Here is a 20,543-nt window from a genome sequence, read left to right as displayed (position 1 = left end):
GATCGGATTTATGTCTCCCCCGCTCTTGGTCGTAGGGTAGCCAACAGTGATATCGCCCCCGTCAGCTTTTCAGACCATAGCGCACACCAGTGCTACGTAAACCTCCAACTCCCACAAGTAACTCGTGGGAGGGGTTATTGGAAACTGAACGCTGGCCTGTTGCAAGACAGAGAGCTGGACGAAGAGATAAAACAGGTGTGGGAGCAACTACAGCGCACGAAAACCAGGTATAGGTCTATCACCGAATGGTGGCTCCATAGTGCAAAACCTAAACTTCGGACAATGATTAAACGCTATGCGTATCAGAAGTCGTACTGGCATAGGCAGACAATAGAATTTTATTTTTATGGTCTTCGGGAATTATACCACTGCGCTGACATCACAGCCGTTGACACCTACTGCCGCATCAAGAAATATAAAGCTAAGATTATGACCCTCTATCGCCAGCAAATGGAAGTCACCATACGTAGGTCACAGCCCAAGGACATCGCCGCAGATGAGACGGCTTCCCTGTACCACACCTTACGAACTCTGCGGCGAGAGAAAGCCAACCTAATTGAAGAAGTAGAAGATGGAGCGGGAAATGTCTTTACTAAACAACGGGACATCGCATCGCATATATACCGCCACTTCAGCGACTTGTATAACAGACAAGAGGTTGACGACGCACTCTGCGACGAAGTTCTCAGGGACATCCCTTCTGTCTTATTACACGAGGACATTGAAACTCTAGAGGCGGCTTTCAGTGAAGAAGACTTAAAACAGGCAGTCTTCAGCGCTGCAAAACGGAAATCCCCTGGCCCCGACGGTCTCGGCGCAGAATTTTATCAGCACTATTGGGACATCCTGGCTCCAACGTTTCTCCAAATAGCTAATGAGATGTGGAGACTTGAATCTGTTCCAGGCGAAGTGAGGGAAGGCTTTATTGTACTTTTGCCAAAACCAGGAAACAGTCGGAAGATCCAAGGCCTCAGACCAATTACGCTACTCAACTCTGACTTTAAAATCATAACGAGGGCAGTGAAGCAGCGCGTGCAACCGGTACTGAACAAACTCCTTGGAAAACATCAATATGGAGCGGTACCTGGCCGAAGCATAATATCAGCTGCCTGCGATCTCAGGGAAGTGATATGCACATTAGCGCACACTCAAGAGCCTGGGGCGTTGGTTTTTCTCGAGTTTGAAAAAGCGTATGACCGCATCAGTCACGAATATCTGACTAAGGCACTGCCGAAGATGGGTTTTGGCTGCCGTTTCGTCACTCTGCTACATCAATTAATTTCCAACGCCACGTCTCGTGTGTCAATGGTCACTTAACGGACACAATAACGATCAGACGATCAATCCGACAAGGATGCCCGTTATCGATGGCGTTCTATGCCATAGCTGACGAGCCTCTGCTTATGACCATAAATCAGAGGTCTAAAGGAATCACCATTGGAATGCAGAAGATGGCATGTATTGCTTACGCTGATGACGTCTGCTTAGGTGTAACTTCAGAGGCTAATCTACTGGAGATAGGACACATTGTCAACACCTTCAATGCGGTCACCGGCGCGAACTCAACAAGAGGAAGACGACGTTGCTACACATAGGGTGCGGAATCGGTGATGTCACCCATATCGACTGGTGTGCAACGAAAGACCAACACAAATCTCTTGGCGTTTATTGGTGTGCGGTACCTGATGTTATGGCCACCAAAAACTGGACAGATATGTTGCACAAGATTCGAGCAACAACCTGTATTTATTCTGATAGGGAACTGGATCTCTTGCAGAAAGTTCATACAGTTCGCATATCTGTAGCGAGCTGTATGTATTATTTAGGCCAAATTTTACCGGTTTTAGATCACCTCGCAGCCAGTATACAAAAAGCATTCTGTTGGTACGCGCTAAGGAGACATATATTTAAAGTCAGCCTTGAAACATTAACCCTACCATCGTCGAGAGGGGGACTTGGTCTCATTAGTACCAAACCAAATGCCGGACATTGTTAATTAACCGCACGAAGAAAATTGTCACCCAAGACACATCGAGTTTCACGAGGACCCTCCTCTCAATCTGGAGGCCATGCAGTCTAAGTCCACCTATAAATGAGACCACGATACCGATCACTTTTCGCCACATCCGACTATATTATAGTGAATTTAGTTACATACGTTCCGCAGACGGCATCCATCCACCGTATACCAACACCAAGATATATAGCTTCCTTACAACCGACGGCAGAACCAACAGAATAACCCAAAAATATCCGCAAATCCAGTGGAATACAGTCTGGAGAACTGTCCATAGTCACGTATTGCCTTCAAGGGTCGCATCCTCATGGTACTTAGTTATCAACGACAAGGTGCCCACCAATGAAAAATTGCACAGGATCCACCTAAGCCTCACACCGAACTGCGACTTATGCGGCCATGTGGACACGATGGCCCACCGGTTAACCTGTAGTACCGCAGGGCCGATCGTCGCTCATATGCGGAGCAAATTAGCGATCATCGACCGTACTGTACCACAAAATGTGGATCCAATGGAATTACTCCGACCGCAAAAAGTACGATATCCACGCAGGAAACACAACGCGGCCATATGGATGTTAGGCCACACCATTGCCTTTATCATCAACATTCGCCGTGCATCACTTGACGACTACCTCGCGTACTTGGAATATCAACATGCACTGATCATATGACACAGGGATTATGCAGACACGTATGGAAATATGTTAAAAATTATGGTGATGGGTATGTGAACACCCCTCGGATTGCACGTTTACGCACAGATCCACGACGGCACGGACGAATTTCGCGAGTGACTGCATCAAAGTTATGAGACGACACTTTTGGGTAACAACTTTGGAGAAAATGATGGAGTGAAAGTGTCGAGATCCGACACGGAAAATGAGATATCCACTTCACGAGAAGACAAACCTTGAAGAACTCACCACGTGACATTCTCACCGTGGAAACTGAGTCCCGTATTACCACTTTAACTAATTTGTCTTCCTTTGATTTATTAATTTTGAATATACTTTTTCTTTTTTCACCCGGCGGAGAGCCGCTTTAATTTCACAAGAATGAATCCTGATCATATGGAACAATAGAGGTTCATTGATCCAACAAGATACTTGGTAATACTTTTCTTTACTGGAGAACATTATTTTTCACTTGCACTCGGATGTCTTCACCTTCACGGCACCATTTCATTTCTCTCGGATGGAGTTTATTGGTTTCAATTGGCAAGAAGCCATTATTTACGATAAAAACAAGGAAATACATAACTAAACTTCAAGGCAGAAGAAACCGACGCCGTGGAAGGCGATTTTGGTGAGCGTCAGGTCAGGCTGAAGAGGAGGGAAGGAGGCAAAAAAAAAAAAAAAAAAGGTTAGAGTCTCGATCGGCACACAGCTTTAATCTGCCAGGAAGTTTCATATCAGCGCACACTCCGCTGCAGAGTGAAAATCTCACTCTGGAAACATCCCCCAGGCTGTGGCTAAGCCATGTCTCCGCAATATCCTTTCTTTCACGAGTGCTAGTTCTGCAACGAGATACTGGCAGAAGTAAAGCTGTGAGGACCGGGCGTGAGTCGTGCTTGGGTAGCTCAGTTGGTAGAGCACTTGCCCGCAAAAGGCAAAGGTCCGGAGTTCGAGTCTCGGTCGGCACACAGTTTTAATCTGCCAGGAAGTTTCATCGTGCTTTTGTTCACTGCCACGTTTCCGTAGACATTATGGAAGCGCCTATGAATGTCTGCGATGATCTGGTTTCCCCCAAAAGAAACTCTACGATAGCTCTCTGCTTTGAACGCACCTCCCTTATAGATGCCATTTTGAAGGCTACATATAGCGCCAATACCAATCGGAACTTCTGGAAATTATGGGGGCTGAATCGGGAATATTCTACGACAAATTTCGCATTTTTCAGTCGAAATTGGTCAAAAAAATGAGTTGCATTACTTATTGAAAGACCCTCGTATTATCTGGAGGTAGTTTTCCGCAAAGATTAATCAGAAACGACGTTAAACAGCCATGTAAAACCGGTGGATCGCCAGAGGGTTTAAAGTATCTTGTGAAAGTAAAAGGGAAGTGTATTTGATGGTAAGAAGAAACGAATTTCCAGCAGTACTTGCACACTACGAAAACTACTCATATTTATTAAGATAAGTTATTACATATCAAGGAACGTATACAGTATGTTAGAAATCTGTAATTGCGACGATAGGATTAAGTGGATATGGAATACAGTGGAACGAGAGACAGGACAGTAGGCTATAGAACAGGGTAATATAAATATTGATTTAAATGGAATGACTACAAATGATGAGACAGGACAGCGGGCTACAGAACAGGGTAACTGATTTAAATGGAAGGACTACAAATGATGTGACAGATAGCGATATGTTTAATAAACGTGTCTCAAATATAGTGGAAACTACAGGGGTAAACAATTCAAGAGCAAAAATCAAAGCAGTTGTTAATAATTCAACTTCCATAAAAAACAATCTAATGGATATCTCAACCACTTCTCCTTCTGAAATTAATAAAATTATGTATTCCCTCAAAAAATAAAAGTTCATCTAGATATGATGGTGTTACCAACACAGTGATAAAGACTTGTTCCCGTATAATAAGGAATATCTTTTATGAAATATGTAGTGCATCACTAACTCAGGGCATTTATCCAGAGATATTGAAATATACTATTGTTTAAACCCTCTATAAAAATGTGATATGAGAAATGTCAATAACTGCCGACCCATTTCCCTAATGACAGTATTTTCCAAAATTATTTAAAAGGTAAAGTGTTCAAGAATAGTATCTCATCTGAGCAATAGCAATATCCTCTCTAAATCACAGTCTGGATTTCAGAACAGTTCTTCTATTGAGAATGCCATTTACAAGCATTAAATAACAAAGCAGCACCGGTTGGTATATTCTGTGACCTGCGTAAGGCATTTCGCTACGTGAGTCACAGTAATTCCCTAGATAAACTGCAACGAACAATGTCATACCTAACCAAAAGGATGAAGAAAGTTGTACTTAATAATTCAAATTAAATAAGCAGGGGAGATTTTACAGACTGGTTACAAATAGCTATCGAGCAAGGTGGCGCAGTGGTTAGCACACTTGGCTCGCAATTTGGGAGGACGACGGTTCAAACTCGCGTCCAGCCATCCTGATTTAGGTTTCGCGCAATTTGCCTAAATCGCTTCAGGCAAATGCCGGGATGGTTCTTTGAAACGGTCCATTTCCTTCCCCATCCTTCCCTCATCCGATGAGACCGATGACCTCGCTGTTTGATCGCCTCCTCTAGATCAACCAACCAACCAACCAAGAAACAAACGACTTCCGTCCTTCCACAAGGCTCAATCTTAGGTGTACTATTGTTACTCATATATATAAAAGATCTTCTGTCTATTATTTAAGCGCAATTTGTTCTTTTTGCCGATGACACTGCATTTGTAATCAGTCCAAACATATAGCAACAGAAGAAATTGTAAATAATTGTCTTAAAAGTATTATTGAGTGGCTTTATGCGAATGCTGTCACTCGCAATTTTCAAAGAGACACAACATATTCGGTTCTACATATATAGATTCACTACATCAGTGATAAATGTAGCACATAATAAGAAAATAATAAATATGTTGGAAACATAAAAATTTTTCGGTTTTGACATTGGTGACGATTTAAAATGGAAGACGTATTGTAACATGTAAAGCAACTTGGTTCAGCCCTATTTTCACTTCGAATCATTGCAAATCTTGGGGAGAAACAAATCAGTAAATTGACATAATTTGCATATTTTCATTCAATAATGTCAATTAAGGACATGGGACCTGGATAATCTGAAAGAACTAGAGGTTATAGCGGGTTTCAGAGGGAACATTAGGATACGATTGACAAGAACCGGGCGAAGGAATATAGTAGAAGAAGAATTGGTAGCTTTGAGAGATGAAATAGTGAAAGCAGCAGAGGATCAAGAAGGTAAAAGGACGAGGACTAACAGAAATCCTTGGGTAACACGAGAGATATTGAATTTAATCAATGAAAGGAGAAAATATAAAAATGCAACAAATGAAGCAGCCGTAAGGGAATAAAAAGTCTAAAAATGAGATAGACAGGTAGTGCGAAATACCTAAGGAGGTATGGATAGAAGACAAATGTAAGGATATAGAAGCATACATCACTAGGGATAAGCCTACAGGAAAATTAGAGAGACCTTTGGAAAATGAGAACCTCCTGTATGAATATCAAGATCTCAGATGGAGAACCAGCCCTAAGCAAAGAAGGGAAGCAAAAAGGTGGAAGGAGTATATAGAAGGTCTATACGAGGCAGATGCACTTGAGGGCAATATTATGAAAGTGGAAGAGGCTGTAGAGGAAGATGACATGGGAGATATGATACTGTGTGAAGAATTTGACAAAACACTGAAAGTATTAAGTCGAAACAAGGGCCCGGGAGTAGACAACATTCCATTAGAACTACTGATAGCCTTGGGAGAGCCAGCAGTGATAAAAGTCTTGCATCTGGTGAGCAAGATGTATACGCCAGGCGAAATACCCTCTGACTTCATGAACAATACAATAATTCCGATCCCAAAGAAAGCAAGTGTTGACAGGTGTGAAAATTACCGAACTGTCAGTTTAATAAGTCACGACTTCAAAATACTAACACGAATCCTTTACAGAAGATCGGAAAAACTGGTAGAAGCCGACCTCGGGGAAGATTAGGTTGGATTCCAGACAAATGTGGCAACACGCGAGGTAATACTGACCCTACGAGTTCTCATAGGAGATAGGTTAAGGAAAAGCAAACCTACGTTTATAGCATTTGTAGACTTAGAGAAAGCTCTCGACAATGTTGACTGGAATACTCTCTTTCAAATTCTAGAGGTGGCAGCAGTATAATACAGGGAGCGAAATGCTATTTACAATTTCTGCAGAGACCAGATGGCAGTTACAAGAGTCGAGGGGGCACGAAAGGGAAACAGTGGTTGAGAAGAGAGTGAGACAGGGTTATAGCTTATTCCCAATGTTGCTCAATCTGTATATTGAACAAGCCATAAATGAAAAAAATTAGAATAAGAAGGGTGAAGAAATAAAAACTTCGAGATTTGACGATGACATTGTAATTCTGTCAGAGACAGCAAACGACTAGGAAGAGCAGTTGAACGGAATGGACAGTATAAGATGAACATCAACACAAGCAAAACGAGGATAATGGAAAGTAGTCGACTTAAATCGGGTGCTGCTAAGGGAATCAGATTAGAAAATGAGACAGTTATAGTAGTAAATGAATTTTTCTATTTGGAAAGCAAAATAAGTGAGGATGTTAGAAGCAGGGAGGATATAAAGTGTAGACTGGCAACGGCAAGAAAAGAATTTCTGAAGAAGAGTAATTTGTTAACAACGAGTATAGATTTAAGTGTCAGGAAGTCCTTTCTAAAAGTATTTGTATGGGAGTGAAACATGAACGATAAACTGTTTACACAAGAAGAGAATAGAAGCTTATGAAATATGACGCTACAGAAGTATGCTGAAGAGTAGATGGATAGATGACGTAACTAATGAGGAGGTGCTGAATAGAATTAATGAAAAAAGAAATTTGTGGCAAAACCTGACTTGAAGGAGGCATCGGTTGATTGGACACATTCTGAGGCGTCAAGGAATCACAAATTTAGTCTTGGAGAGAAGTGTAGGCAGTAAAAGTCGTAGAGGGAGACCAAGAGACAAATACAGTAAGAATGTAGGATCCAATAGTTTTATGGAGATGAAGGAGCTTGCATTGGATAGAGCAGCAATTCAAACCAGTCTTCAAAATGAGGAACACAACAACAACGTGTATATGGCAATACGCTGACAGTAATCAAGGTTGTCTTCTTTTTCTAAAATATAGATTTGAGTTAGGAATTCTTACCCACATATTCCACATTGGAAATTCATCTACAGAATAGAAGTTGTCAAGGAGCAATTTTTTTTCCATTTTGTTTTCAAATTTAACTTTGCTGCCTGGCATTTTATATGATTAGACAGGTGATCAAAAATATTGATGGCAGCATGGTACACACCTTGTTGCGGTGAAGACAGCCTTAATGTGGATTAATGTATGTCGTTTTTTCTTCTGGGAGCGTAATTATGTTCATCGATATTCCTTTTAAACTGCAGTGGATTATTTATCTTGTTGATGGAATAAATATACTTTGAAGCAGTAGAAAAAAAACCTAATTCCTTAAACGGATGTCTCCAAGATGATTGTGGGTGAGCACCACGTATTATTCTTAACGCACATTTCTGAGCAATGAAAACGTTCTTTGTTAAACATGAATTACACCAGAACATTATTGCATATGACATTGTTGTTGTCTTCGGTCCAAGGACTGGTTTAATGCTGCTCTCTATGCTACTCTATTCTGTGACAGGTTCTTCATCTCCGCGTTGTTACTGCAACCTACATCCTTCTGATCTGGTTACTGTATTCGTCTCTTGGTCTCCCTCTACGATTCCCCCCTTCCACTTCCCTCCAATACTAATTTGGTGATCCATTGATGTCTCAGAATGTGTCCTACCAATCGATCCCTTCTTTTAGTCATTTCGTACCACAGATTTCTCTTCTCCCCAATTCTATTCAGTACCTCCTCATTAGTTACGTGATCTATCCATCTAATAGTCAGCATACTTTTGTAGCACCATTTTTCGAACGCTTCTATTTTCTTCTTCTCTAAACTGTTTATCATCCATGTTTTATTTCCATATATTGCTACACGCCATACAAATACTTTCAGAAAGGACTTCCTGACACTTAAATTTATACTCGATGTTAACAAATTTCTCTTCTTCAGATATGCTTTTTTGCCATTGCCAGTCTACATTTTATATCCTCACTACTTCGCCCATCATCAGTTATTTTGCTCTCAAATAGCAAAACTCATTTACTACTTTAAATGTCTCATTTGCTAATGTAATTCCCCCAGCAGCACCTGATTTAAGTCGACTACTTTGCATTATCCTCGTTTTTGTTTTGTTGGTGTTCGTCTTATGTCCTCCTTTCAAGATACTGTCCAGGCCGTTCAACTGCTCTTCCAAGTTCTTTGCTGTCATTGTCAGAATTGCAATTTCATCGGCAAACCTCAAAGTTTTTATTTCCTATCCCTGAACGTAAATCATAATAATTCAAAATTTTCTTTGGTCTCCTTTATTGCTTGCTCAGTGTACGGGTTTAATAACATCTGGGATAGGCTACAAGCTTACCTCACTCCCGTCTGAATCACTGCTTTCCTTTCATGCTCCTTGACTCTTATAACTGCCATTTGGTTTCCGTCTGAACAAGTTGGAAATAGCCTTTCGCTCCCTGTATTTTACCCCTGCCACCTTCAGAATTTCAAAGAGAGTGTTCCAATCAACATTGCCAGAAGCTTTTCTAAGTCTACAAATGCTATAAACGTAGATTTTCCTTTCCTTAACCTATCTTCTATGAGAAGTCGTAGGTTTAGTATTGCCTAGCGTGTTGCTGCATTTCTCCGGAATCTAAACTGATATTCCCCGAGGTCGTCTTCTTCCAGCCTTTCCAATCTTCTGTTAAGAAAATTTCAACCATGACTTACTAAACTGATAGTTCGATAATATTCACACCTGTCGGCAACTGCTTTCTTTGGGATTGGGATTATCATATTCTTCTTGAAGTCAGAGGATATTTCTTCTGTCTCATACATTTTGCTGACCAGATGGAAGAGTTTTGTAATTGCTGGCTCTCCCCAGGCTATCAGTAGTTCTCATGTAATGTTGTCTTTTTCCGAGGCCTTATTTCGACTTAGGTCTTTCAATGCTCTCTCAAATTGTTCTCGCAGTATCATACCTCCCATCTCATTCTATGTCCTCTTCCATTTTTATACTATTGCCTTCAAGTTGATCTTCCTTGTATAGACCCTCTATGTATTCCTCCCACCTTTCCGTTTCCCGTTCTTTGCTTAGGATTGGTTTTCCGTCTAAGATCTTGATTATCATACACTGCTTTGCCTTTCTCCAAAGACCTCTTTAATTTTCCTGTAGGCGGTATCTATCTTTCCTCTAGTGAAATATGCTTTTTAATCCGTACATTTGGCCTCTAGCCATTCCTGCTTAGCCGTTCTGAACTTGCTGTACATTTGATTTTTTAAAAGTTTGAATTCCGTTTCGATCGCTTCACTTGCTCCATTTTTCTATTTTCTGCTTTCATCAATTAAATTCAGTATGTCTTGTGTTAATCAAGACTTTCTACTTGGCGTTGTCTTCTTACTTATTTGAGTCTGAACTACCTTCAGTATTTCATTTCTTGAAACTACCCATTCACCTTCTACTGTGATCCTTTCCCGTGTACCAGTCATCCGATGCCTAATACTCCTTCTGAACTTTCAACAGCCACCGGTTCTTTCAACTTATCCAGGTTCCATCTCCTTATTTTCCTACGTTTTTGCAATTTCTTCAGCTTTAATATACAGTTCATAACGTGTAAATTGTGGTCAGAGTCCGCAGCTGCCCCTGAAAATATCTTACAATTTAACATCCGGTTGTGAAATCTCGGAAATGATGCAGTATTGAAAGCACGGTATTCAAGAACATTAGCTGTTGCCGTAAGGCCAGCAGTTTTTATGTGAAGCCGGCCGGAGTGGCCGTGCGGTTCTAGGCGCTACAGTCTGGAACCGAGCGACCGCTACGGTCGCAGGTTCGAATCCTGCCTCGGGCATGGATGTGTGTGATGTCCTTAGGTTAGTTAGGTTTAATTAGTTCTAAGTTCTAGGCGACTGATGACCTCAGAATTTAAGTCGCATAGTTTTCAGAGCCATTTTTTGATGTGAAACTCACGCCTTGTTCTCCAAAGGTTGGCCCACTTAATACAACAATGCTTCATTACTGTCAAACAGGTAGAAATTACAATGCAAGAAGCCTTCTGACAGGAAGTTTTTTATTACCTTTATCGCATGTATGAAGACTGGATTACTAGTTCCGATTACGAAGCTGCCATCTTCAGATTCACAGAGTACAGGTTATGAAAAAGTGCTGCGCGATAAACAGCACCTTTGCATTCGTACCATCATGACGGACTCGTAATAAAAGGAGAGTAGAATATTAAAAAATATACCTGTGTCTTCATGGCGAAACAGAGTAACACATGTGTCTGGGTTGGCTGCTGGCTGCCATATCTGAAGATGGCAGCTAAGTCTTGTCGAAGCTAGTAACCCAATGTACGTACAGGTGGTCAAGACAATAAAAAAACTTCATATGAGAAGCTTTCTTTACATTGAAGTAACTGATCGCTCTCCAGCCTACAATGTCAGGTATTTATAAAGTAGGAATTAACTGCTATTATTGATTATGCGTAGATAATTATTGGACGAACGACCACATACGGAATACATGAGCAAGGTAGTGTCCAGTAATTGATTCGTGGTTTCGCAGATACGTGCAGTTTAGGGATAGGAGACTAGCTCCTTGAAGATTAATTTGCATCGCAGCTTGTGGCTGGTAATATTGTGCAATTCGTCTCATTGTCAGTCTTCTGTCTACAGCATAGCTTATAGAGAGCTCAGGGATCAGCCGGGAGCAAGTGGTTAGGTAAAGCCTTATCTTAATTACCAAGAATTTCCAATGGGGATTTAGGTCTGTGCAGTGCTTAGTTCCACTTCCCATTATAGTTTCAAGCGATTTTGCCTCTAAGTATGGATAATTCATCTGTGGTTTTATTGTTCTTTATGGAATCTTTTTGAAATCAAAAGTATTTTCATACACAGTTGTATAAATTTATCTCCATCATAGTGTATTGCAATCATGCACCTACAGCCTCCTCTGATTTCTTATATTGATGTTGACAATGTGGATCAGTCTACAAGTATAGGAATTCAAATTTCCTCAACTACATTTGAATTTGTGACGGATATTCGTTTCCTTCCGGTTTTGAACAAACAATGACAAACGAAGAGAGAAGCATCAAGTACTATCATATTCGTTTGTTGTGTGAATGGCCAAACAAATTGTTGTATGATGTATAAATTAGGTCTTGATAACAGAGAGTTGTTCCATCTCTTTGTTACATACTGTAAATTCTATTACGGTTTGCTTTCTCATATACAGGAACAGTATAGTAAAAAGCGAGTAGTTATAGCAAAGGCAGGGGTTTCTGACTGCCAAATTATTTGAGAAAAGATGTGAGTAGTCCTGCTAATGAATTATATTGTATAATTTCTTCCCATAAAAATATGGTTTCATCCATCTGCAGTTAAAGTACAGAGTGACAATTATTGAAGTATATGAAAAAAAGAACGTAAACTGGTTGCAAACTACGGCATGCTCACACTTTATTCAACATATCAATGTCACTACAGATATTCAGATGTAGGTTATGACGTGTTTGATATGCCTACCGTGATTGGTGATGATGTGGCACAGACGAATAGCGAAATTCTGCACGATGCTCTTAAGAGTCGGAACATCGATGCTGTCGATGACCTCCTGAATGGTTGTTTTTAGCTCAGAAATAGTTTTGGGGTTTTTGCTGTCCACCTTGTCTTTCATATACCACGCAAAAAGGAGTCGCATGTGCTCCCCAGGACATCACTCTCCTGCTTCGATGGGGTCGAGCTCCCTCTTGCATGAACCACATCTCGTCGAAATCAGGTCACTTTGGGGATGAAATCTTCTTCAGAACCTTCACGTACCGTTCGGTAGTCACCGTGCCATCAAGGAATATCGCACCGATTATTCCGTGACTGGACATTGCACACCACACAGTTATCCGTTGAGGGTGAAGAGATTTCTCGATCGTGACGAACCCATCTAAATGAAAGTGGGGTTCGTCGCTAAACCAAACCATGCATGCGCATACAAGTTCCCATCATGCTCCGCTGCCAACAGTGCAGTTTGAACGTCCTAAAGCAAACCGTTCAGAAGTTACGACGATTTTATTTTACGTAGTTCACCCTGTGTGCATACAATGTCTGTCCTGGCAGTTCCGACAGTGATTTTGTTTCTGGCGTATATGCGACGTCAGTGCAATAACTACAGCGGAGGCTCGAACTAACAGCTGTAAACAATGGTTGTGCACTCGATCAGTCAAATACGAGTAGCCATTGTTAAATGAGGGTCTTGAGGCCACCTGTGTCAACAACGTTGTGTCACAAATCGCAGTGGAGCAACCAACTGAACATCTCGAAATCAAGTGTTCCAGACTTCTCCGGAATGTTTTATCGATTAGAAAACTGTGTGGGAAGTTTGTCCTGCACAACATGACTCCCGCACAAAAATAATGTCTCATAGATTCATGCTGCGACTTAATTAAAATGCCAAACGTGGACGATCCTTTCCTGGAAAAAATCATCCTGTGTGATGAGACCTGACGTTGTCAATACAAACCTGTTGTTACACGACTGTTTTAGTCAAAACTGCCACGTATCACATCAAACCCCATTAAACTGATAATCTCTGCCAGTCTGAATTAATTCCCAACAAAGAATGAGAGCACGAGTATGGTCAGAGTTAACGTCAATGATTGGAATGTCTAACCACTAAATTTCCATATTAATTTCTTAATCTGGAAGATTGTTTAAATGTATGGTTGGGAATCCTACTGACTATTTGTTGGGCATGGGCAGCAGGCCAGGGGAGAGCGAGTCGACGTCCGGCCGTTAGGGGATCCGCAGTCGTCTTCAGAGGACAGGCACCGACACTGCGACAGGGGGAGCGGAGCCTGGTGGAAATTGAGAACAACTAAGCTCTGCTGGAGAGGAATCATCTGTGTTTGTGTCCTAAACGGTGGAAAGCTGTTGTGTACTGTTTTTAATGTGGGATGTCCACTGACGTCCACGTCATCAGTTGACAAAGTTAGGACCGTAATGTCCTGCGCGCTACAAGAAGCTTAAATTCTGCGAACCACTAAACCCAGAACGGTGCAAACGTAAGTTCTCTGAAGTGGAGTGAGAGAAAAGCCAGCCGCCGCTTTTGTGCTTAAGAGGCTTGGCTCTAAGTTAACTGAATTGCTGTTGAGTCTGCTGAAAGACAGTAAGAGCAGCTACCACTGAATAATGTAAATATATTCTGGAGTGAGAGAACAGAACTCGCTTGTGTGTACATGGGGAAGGCATGATGGGCAGATATGCGGAATAGGGCAGATGTCTGGAGTCTGTAATCTACCACCTCCTTCCTTATTCCATCTATTGTCCACATTAGTCTTTTATTAAGATTTGAGAGGAGCGAAGATTACAGTAAACCTTATGGTTTACATATCTTGTCATGTAGAGTTGGCTCCATGCTTCTTGTCTAGGGGTCTGATTCTTGAAGCTGAAAATGTCACATTTTAAGTGCTAACGGTTGGATTGATCTAAATAAATTTGAAGAAAGAGGCATGCTTACGACTCTCACACTCTGCGAAAATAACCGTATTCCACAGGGTTTACAATTTTTCTTAACAAACGAATTTCTACTAGTTATTGTTACATTATTACTTTCGATTATTATTTAATAAATGAAGCCAGAAATAAACATAGCAACCAGTAAAGTATCGCGTAATTAATAACATAAATTTTAAGTTTACCAATAGTTCGTAATTTCAAATGTTTCTAAAACAATAATTTTAACTGTAGATTCAGAACTAGTACTTATCAATTATAACATAGGGACTAAAACATTTTATAAAGTAATTCATTTTCATAAATTTTAGCTTGAAATATAACATATTATGTATAAAATAATGTGTAAAGTTTCAGAAAAGCAACTGAGGTGATACTGACTTGTCCAAAATTAGAAAAATAATACTGGTATCGACAACTACTGTTGATGAGGATGTCTCGTTACAAGGCAGAGATTGCCTATTTCTCAGCTCCTACACTAAAAATCGCCACTATTGTCTAACTGCATTATAACAGATTGCGGAGGGAAGATTTTTGTATTGTTAGAACAGATCTTGCTGGACGCAACTTGCAAGAATCAGTGTCATTGGAGATCGAAATCGTGCACAGAGCTGACACTCAATATACAGGGTAAAAATTCCGCTTCTTGCTGGGAGAACTCTGTAGAGATTTGAGTTTCCATGGGATGCTTCAGCTGAGAGTGGGACTTCGTTTCCAGTGTGTGAGGGAGAACAGACACAGACTTCGGTGCAGGCCAGATGCCTTAGAACTGTACAGCCACTACAGCGGCAGCTCACGGGCAGCGGCAATGATAAGTATGTAGCGTTTGCAAATTCTGATGCATTCAGACTTTCGATTAATGTTAGGGCTTTCACATTTTTAATTCAAGTACGTTTATTCGCAGTTGCGAGCTGAACATGTGCTCAGTCAAGATTCTTACATGGTTCATTATGTAGTTCTTTTTTTCCTCTCTGATTAAAATTCAGCAATCATTGTGCGACTTCAACGAACTTAGTTGTTTCCCCAAATGTTATGTTGTCTTTGACGAATTCACCTCAGACATATTACCCCATCTTTGACACGATATTAGTATTTTAATTCCATTACAACCGACGTTAATAATTAACGTCACTAGCAGTTTCCTGTCTTTGTGCACTTAAGTTTAACTTGAAGTCCTCTGGGAGTGTGATGAACTCCCTTTTTTTATCGTCTGGAGAGTTACAGCATCCATGTTTCAAGTAGTGAGGTTACGGCTAGCAGGATAGCTGTCTGTTAGACGGCTAGTGCTGAGCTACAGCGGTTTGAGGAGCATGATAGTGAACTCAGGTTGGTGTCTTTGCTACAACATCCACTCAGACTAAAGCCGCCGTATACCCCTGTAGATGTCAGGGAGATCTGTACCGGATGACCATACAATAATGTGAATTTGATTTCAGGCGTTGCACAAAAGACAACTTAATGAACTGAATGTATTTAACAGGGGTGGCCCTAGAACTGTCGAAAAACAACAAAGTGCACAAATTTACATGAATGATCCATGCATCGACGACATAACCAACATTCTAGCCAGTGTGATACGTGAGATGAGTAGCCCACAGAAGGTCTTTTCTGACACCTTCGCATGGCTGGATCGACATTTAGTGTGTTGTACTTAAAAGTGGGGAAGGGGGGACGGAGACTCTGTAGAACACCTGAAGCATTAAACCACCATCTTAGCTTTTCTCTGCTTTCTACACTCCTGGAAATGGAAAAAAGAACACATTGACACCGGTGTGTCAGACCCACCATACTTGCTCCGGACACTGCGAGAGGGCTGTACAAGCAATGATCAAACGCACGGCACAGCGGACACACCAGGAACCGCGGTGTTGGCCGTCGAATGGCGCTAGCTGCGCAGCATTTGTGCACCGCCGCCGTCAGTGTCAGCCAGTTTGCCGTGGCATACGGAGCTCCATCGCAGTCTTTAACACTGGTAGCATGCCGCGACAGCGTGGACGTGAACCGTATGTGCAGTTGACGGACTTTGAGCGAGGGTGTATAGTGGGCATGCGGGAGGCCGGGTGGACGTACCGTTGAATTGCTCAACGCGTGGGGCGTGAGGTCTCCACAGTACATCGATGTTGTCACCAGTGGTCGGCGGAAGGTGCACGTGCCCGTCGACCTGGGACCGGACCGCAGCGACGCACGGATGCACGCCAAGACCGTAGGATCCTACGCAGTGCCGTAGGGGACCACACCGCCACTTCCCAGCAAATTAGGGACACTGTTGCTCCTGGGGTATCGGCGAGGACCATTCGCAACCGTCTCCATGAAGCTGGGCTACGGTCCCGCACACCGTTAGGCCGTCTTCCGCTCACGCCCCAACATTGTGCAGCCCGCCTCCAGTGGTGTCGCGACAGGCGTGAATGGAGGGACGAATGGAGACGTGTCGTCTTCAGCGATGAGAGTCGCTTCTGCCTTGGTGCCAATGATGGTCGTATGCGTGTTTGGCGCCGTGCAGGTGAGCGCCACAATCAGGACTGCATACGACCGAGGCACACAGGGCCAACACCCGGCATCATGGTGTGGGGAGCGATCTCCTACACTGGCCGTACACCACTGGTGATCGTCGAGGGGACACTGAATAGTGCACGGTGCATCCAAACCGTCATCGAACCCATCGTTCTACCATTCCTAGACCGGCAAGGGAACTTGCTGTTCCAACAGGACAATGCACGTCTGCATGTATCCCGTGCCACCCAACGTGCTCTAGAAGGTGTAAGTCAACTACCCTGGCCAGCAAGATCTCCGGATCTGTCCCCCATTGAGCATGTTTGGGACTGGATGAAGCGTCGTCTCACGCGGTCTGCACGTCCAGCACGAACGCTGGTCCAACTGAGGCGCCAGGTGGAAATGGCATGGCAAGCCGTTCCACAGGACTACATCCAGCATCTCTACGATCGTCTCCATGGGAGAATAGCAGCCTGCATTGCTGCGAAAGGTGGATATACACTGTTCTAGTGCCGACATTGTGCATGCTCTGTTGCCTGTGTCTATGTGCCTGTGGTTCTGTCAGTGTGATCATGTGATGTATCTGACCCCAGGAATGTGTCAATAAAGTTTCCCCTTCCTGGGACAATGAATTCACGGTGTTCTTATTTCAATTTCCAGGAGTGTATTAATCCAGTCTCGAAACTTTTTGTACGGACGAGGTATCTCTGTACCTGTCCTTAGGAATCTTGGTGGGAATATACGACAAATGCATCAGAACTATTTCACATATGACTAAAACAATGATTCTCTGTAGTTACTAAGTAGCGTTTTAAGCGAACAGTGTCGTCTGTTATCCAATAACGTCCATGTAAATTCTCTGGGTATCTTCATAAGAACTTCAGACAGTAGTAGTAGTTGCTTGAGATACATTGTGAAGATTCCTAACACTATAACAATACAAACAGTAAGTTGCAAATAAATTTTGTACACGGTTTTCTTAAAAGGCATACTGCACATTCCAACTACTCAGCATTCACTATTCTGGCTTCGTGTACTCTTCCCATGAGTTAGTTATTTGAATACTCCACAGATCATAACTGCGAGCTTATGCTATGATGTGGAACATGTTGATTAGGTTACAATTATAATCAACGAAAAATATGGGTTCCTACTGACGAGTATCGTCATTATTTTAAAAACTAGCTTTATTTTTTATCAGTTGTGATTTATACGTAACTATATTCTGTGTAGTAGGATGAGCTGTCAAACAACGGTAATTTCAGTTTCCGTTTGAAGTTCTGCATAGGATGCGACAATTCCTGGTGTAGGATTCCAGAGGTACGTGGTACCAGGTGTCTATGCGCAGGTCACGTAATTGTTGTACATTACGGACCGGCGGTTTGTGGGCATGAAGCCGGCGCCCGATGGCGTCTCACAGATATTCCATCAGGTTTATTCCGAGAGGATTTTGTGGAAATGACACCAACCTAAGTTCACTATCATACTCCTCAAAGCGCTGTAGCTCAATTCTAGCCGTCTAACAGACCGTTATTCTGTTGGAAGACGCCACAGCTGTCAGAGAAGAGCTTAAGCATGATAGGCTACAAGGAACTGCAAGATGGCTACGCAGGGGTGCCTACAAGACAAATGTAAGGATGTAGAGGCATATATCACTAGGGGTAAGATAGGTACAGCCTACAGGAAAAATAAATAGACCTTTGGAGAAAAGGTAATCACTTATATGAATATCAAGAGCTCAGATGGAAAACTAGTTCTAACCAAAGAAGTGAAGGCAGAACGGTGGAAGGAGTATATAGAGGGACTATACCAGGGCGATTTACTTGAGGGTAATGTTATGGAGATGGAAGAGGGCGTAGATGAAGATGAAATGGAAGATACACTGCGTGAAGAGTTTGACAGAGCACTGAATGACCTAAGTTGAAACAAGGCCCCGGGAGCGGACAACATTCCATTAGAACTACTGATGGCCTTGGGAGAGCCAGTCCTGACAAAACTCTACCATCTGGTGAGCAAGATGTATGAGACAGGCGAAATACCCTAAGACTTCAAAAAGAATATAATAACTCCGATGCCAAAGAAAGCAGATGTTGACAGGTGTGAAAATTACCGAAATTTCAGTTTAATAAGTCCCGGCTGCAAAATACTAACACGAATTCCTTACAGACGAATGGAAATAATGGTAGAAGCCGACCTTGGGGAAGATCAGTTTGGGTTCCGTAGAAATGTTGGAACACGTGAGACAATACTGACCCTACGACTTATCTTAGAAGATAGTTTAAGGAAAGGCAAACCTACGTTTCTGGCATTTGTAGACTTAGAGAAAGCTTTTGACAATGTTGACTGGAATACTCTCTTTCACATTCTAAAGGTGGCAGGGGTAAAATACAGGGAGCGAAAGGCTATTTACAATTTGTACAGAAACCAGATGGCAGTTATAAGAGTCGAGGGGCACGAAAGGGAAGCAATGGTTGACAAGGGAGTGAGACAGGGCTGTAGCCTATCCCCAATATTATTCAATCTGTATACTGAGCAAGCAGTAAAGGAAACAAAAGAAAATTTTGGAGTAGGAATTAAAATCCTTAGAGAAGAAATAAAAACTTTGAGGTTTGCCGACGACATTGTAATTCTCTCAGACACAGCAAAGTACCTGGAAGAGCAGCTGAACGGAGTGGACAGTGTCTTGAAAGGAGGATATAAGATGAACATCGACAAAAGCAAAACGAGGATAATGGAATGTAGTCGAATTAAGTCGGGTGATGCTGAGGGAATTAGATTAGGAAATGAGACACTTAAAGTAGTAAAGGGGTTTTGCTATTTGGGGAGCAAAATAACTGATGATGGTCGAAGTAGAGAGGATATAAAAGGTAGACCGGCAATGAAAGTGTTTCTGAAGAAGAGAAATTTGTTAACATCGAGTATAGATTTAAGTGTCAGGAAGTCTTATCTGAAAGTATTTGTAGCTATGTATGGAATTGAAACATGGACGATAAATAGTTTAGACACGAAGAGAGTAGAAGCTTTCGAAATTTAGTGCTACAGAAGAATGCTGTAGATTAGATGGGCAGATCACGTAACTAATGAGGAGATACTGAACAGAATTGGGGAGAAGAGCAATTTGTGGTACAACTTGACTAGAAGAAGGAACCGGTTGGTTCTGAGGCATCAAGGGATCATTAATTTAGTATTTGAGGGAAACGCAGAGGATAAAAAACGTAGAGGGAGACTAAGACATGAAGACACTAAACAGATTTAGAAGGCTATAGGTTGCAGTAGTTGCTTGGAGATGATGAAGCTTGCACAGGAAAGAGTAGCATGGAGAGCTGCATCAGTCCAGTCTCTCGACTGACGACCGGAACAACAACAACAGGATACAAGTGGCCCGCAATAATGTTTATGTATTCCACAGTTGTCCTCCCGACCGATGTGGCCGAGCGGTTCTAGGCGCTTCAGTCTGGAACTGCGCGACCGCTACGGTCGCAGGTTCGAATCCTGCCTCGGGCTTGGATGTGTGTGATGTCCTTAGGTTAGTTAGGTTTAAGTAGTTCTAAGTTCTAGGGGACTAATGACCTCAGATGTTAAGTCCCATAGTGCTCAGATCCATTTGAACTATTTGAACAGTTGTCTTGGTGCCTTCAGTTACCACCATAGATTCCATAGAAGCCCAAGTGAATGTACCCA

This window comes from Schistocerca piceifrons, chromosome 1, assembly GCF_021461385.2.
Source record: "Schistocerca piceifrons isolate TAMUIC-IGC-003096 chromosome 1, iqSchPice1.1, whole genome shotgun sequence".
Classification (NCBI taxonomy): domain Eukaryota; kingdom Metazoa; phylum Arthropoda; class Insecta; order Orthoptera; family Acrididae; genus Schistocerca; species Schistocerca piceifrons.
The sequence above is the reverse complement of the archived record's forward strand: the minus strand, read 5'-3'. Positions refer to the sequence as shown.